General features: G+C 47.6%; 1 pseudogene; it reads left to right on the top strand.

Annotated features, from left to right (window-relative positions):
• The first annotated feature begins 360 nt into the window (after positions 1-360).
• Positions 361-3,095, top strand: LOC105742589 (annotated as a pseudogene).
• The last annotated feature ends 403 nt before the right edge of the window (positions 3,096-3,498 follow it).

Below are 3,498 nucleotides of genomic sequence, written 5' to 3'. Positions count from 1 at the left end.
CCCATTCCACCCAGCTATTCCTCTCCTGAGTATTTTACCAGAAGAACTGAAGACACATACTACCAAGGTATATGTGCACCCATGGTGATAGCGGCGTGATTTGTAATAGCCAAATCTTGGAAACAACTCAAATGCCCATCGGCTCAGGAATGGATAAAAATGATGTGGTATTTTTATACAATTGAGTATTACTCAGCTATAAAAAAAAAGATAAACTCGAGGCTTTTACAGGAAAGTGGATGCACTAGAGACCATGCACACAAGTGAAATAAATCAGACCTGCCTGTGTAAAAGTGGCATTGTCTTCCTAGTGTAAGAACTTGATAGAATAAATAAAATCTGAAAGGTAAGATGGATACCATGAAAGGGAAAGAAACTGTTGAAAGAGAAGGAACCACGGGGATGAAAAATGAAGGAAGGGTAAAAGAAAAATATATGCATATACACAGGATAGCTTGGATAATTGTGCCGCTGATTTCTGCTGCTCTATTGAAAGGAGCAGTTAATGCTTAATTTTTTTTTTCCACTCTTCTTTTTAGTTTTTTAACCAATGTTGCATTCTTATATCTGGTAAGGTAAACAACTAATTTGAAGGCAATGATACACAACATAACAACATTTGTTAAATTCCTATTATCTTGTTTAGAGAAATTCTGTATCTTTTATTTGGATTTTTGGCTACTTTTGTATTCTTTTTAAAATATCAAAATCAAAAATTAAAAATCACCAAGAGCCCTGCTGTAACTAAATACTATATCTGCAATGAACAATAAAATGCAATGCAACACTGGTATGAATTCATCTAAAAATTTGGAAAAAAGTTTATAATCTTCCCAACCAACTGCTCTCAGTTAACCTCCTGAACTTATTTTCTGGTTTTGTTTTTGTAAGCTCAAAAAAGACTTCGCAGGCCATTTTTCCATATTGCTGTGCCAAATTGCTTTTAAAACTTAGCACTTTGGGTGCAGGAAAAAAAGAAGAAAAGAAAATCTGCTGTATCATTTATATTCAAATAGGGCCACCTAAAGAGAGCAGGAAGGTCAACTTAACAAAAACTGATTTTCTATTCAATTCTGCTTATAAGAAAAAAAGAAATAGCAGCCTCCTAGAGTCAGCAAGAATCAGGATGGACATATATTTCATCTTTGGTTTTTAAAACTGTAGTATATCTACTTCCGTGGTCTTCATTCTTCTCCTCTCCTTAGCCCCCTGTGGTGCTGTGACAGCATCTCCATTTTCTTCATGGCCCTTTTTGGGCCGCTGTGAAGCACTGACAGCATCCTTCTTCCTGGTGGCCTTCTTCCTGGCCAGCTCAGAGGCCATAGTGCTGAACCACCAGAGTATTCACTGTCCTTTCAGGAAGTCTGGCCTTGCTGTGAGGCCACAGACGTGGATCTGCTGACTGAAGAGCTGAAAGACTTTGAGAGGAAGAAACGTCCTGCTCACACCATCGCTGGTGTCCTGGTCTCTCACCACAGCAGCACTGATGTCCATGTCATCAATCTCTCACTCATTTTCCACAGTCAAGAGCAGATCAGTGCCCCAACTGGAATTCAATGTGGGCCTCTATGGCCTTACCGGCTTAAATGGAATGGAAAAGAGCATGCTGCTCTCTGCCATTAGGAAACAGGAAGTGCCCACCTCCAAGCACATGGACATCTACCACCTGACTCACGAGACGACCCCAAGTGACAAGATGCCTTTGCAGTATCTGATGGAGGTGGACACAGAGCAGGCCACTCTGAAGTGATAGACTGAGTGTCTGACTCATGAGGACATGGACTGTGAGAAGCTCATGGAGCTCTATGAGCACTTGGAGGGGCTGGATACTGATAAGGCAGAGGTAAGAGCCCTGCAGATCTTGCATGGGCTAGGATTCACCCTTGCCATGCAGCAGAAGAAGCTGAAAGACTTCAGCAGGAGCTGGAGGATGAGGGCTGCCCTTGCCAGAGCCCACTTTACTCAGTCCTTTATGCTGCTCCTGGGTGAGCCCACCAGCCACCAGGACCTAGACACTTGTGTGTGGCCGGAAGAGGAACTGAAGACTTTTAAGCGCATCCTGGTCCTCGTGTCACATTCCCAAGATTTCCTGAATGGAGTCTGCACTAATATCATCCACATGCACAGTGAGAAACTGAAGTCCTATACGGGTACCTAGGAGCAGTACGTGAAGGCTCAGCTGGGGCTGGAGGAGAATCAGGTGAAGAGGATTCATGGGGAGCGGACCAGATCACATGCAGGAAGAACTACATTCCTCAGTTTGGCCACGGCAGTGACAAACTGGCCCGGAAGGCCCAGAGCAAGGAGAAGACACTACAGAAAATGATGGTCTTAGGACTGACAGAGAGGGTCGTGAGCAGCAAGACACTGTCCTTTTACATTCTCCTGTGTGGTAAGATCCCTCCACCTTCTGTCCTGGTGCAGAACATGAGCTTTAAGTGTACAAAAGATGGCCTTGCATCTACAATAACCTGGAATTCAGTACTGACCTCAACACAAAAGTGGCTCTCCTAGGGTCTAGCTGAGCAGGGAAATCCACTCTTTTGAAGTTGCTGACTAGAGAGCTGCTGCCCATGAACAGGATGATCTGAAAGCGCTCTCACTTCAAGATAGGCCATTGTCACCAGCACTTGCAGGAGCAGCTGGACTCGGACCTCTCACCTTTGCAGTACACAATGGAGTGCTACCCAGAGGTCAAGGAGAAAGAGAGAAAGAGGCAGATCATTGGGCACCATGGCCTCCCGGGAAGTAGCAGGTGAGCTCAACCCAGAACCTGTGGGACAGGCAGGAGGGTAGAGTGTGTCCAGCCTGGCCAGCCTGGCAGAACCCTCACTTGCTCTTCTTTCATGAGCCCACCAACCTCCAGACATGGAAACCATTGACGCGCTGGCAGATGCCATCAGTGAGTTTGAGGGTGGTGTGATGCTGCTCAGCATAACTTCTGGCTCATTCAGCAAGTGGCCCAGAAAATCTGGGTCTGTGAGAAGCAGATTGTCACCAAGGGGCCTGGAGATATCCTGGCCTGCAAGGAGCACGTCAAGTCCAAGCTGGTAGACAAGGAGCTCCAGCTCACAGAGAGGACCCACAATGTGTGAGCCTCTGGCCGGGACTGAGTCAGGGCCAACCTTCACACTGCCAGCTGCCGCCTGACCAACCACGCAGGACAGGGCCCAGGCTGTGTCTCACACTGTTGCACTTCCACCGCAGCCCCTCTGCCCCCAGCCTGCCGGGCTGCACCCTCACCCACTGCCAGACAGCACCGGCCTACCTCCACATCCTTCCGGCTCCATCTGTACGTCGGGCTCATTTGTTTGCCCCCTCAGGCCTTGCTGGTCTCCTGGCCTCGAGGGGGGTGCCGCGAGGGGCACGTGCAGGCTGACCGAGGGCCCACAGCCTGGATATGGGCAGGGAGGAGGCAGGAGGGTCCTGCGTTCTGACTCTGGTGATGACGGAGGAAACTCCCAGCCCACAGGCCCCATTCCCTTTATATATATATAT

The sequence above is a fragment of the Octodon degus genome, unplaced genomic scaffold (genome assembly GCF_000260255.1).
Source record: "Octodon degus isolate 3935 unplaced genomic scaffold, OctDeg1.0 scaffold00061, whole genome shotgun sequence".
NCBI classification, from domain to species: Eukaryota; Metazoa; Chordata; class Mammalia; order Rodentia; family Octodontidae; genus Octodon; species Octodon degus.
Note: the sequence above shows the minus strand (reverse complement) of the source record. Positions and strands in the feature narration are given on the sequence as shown.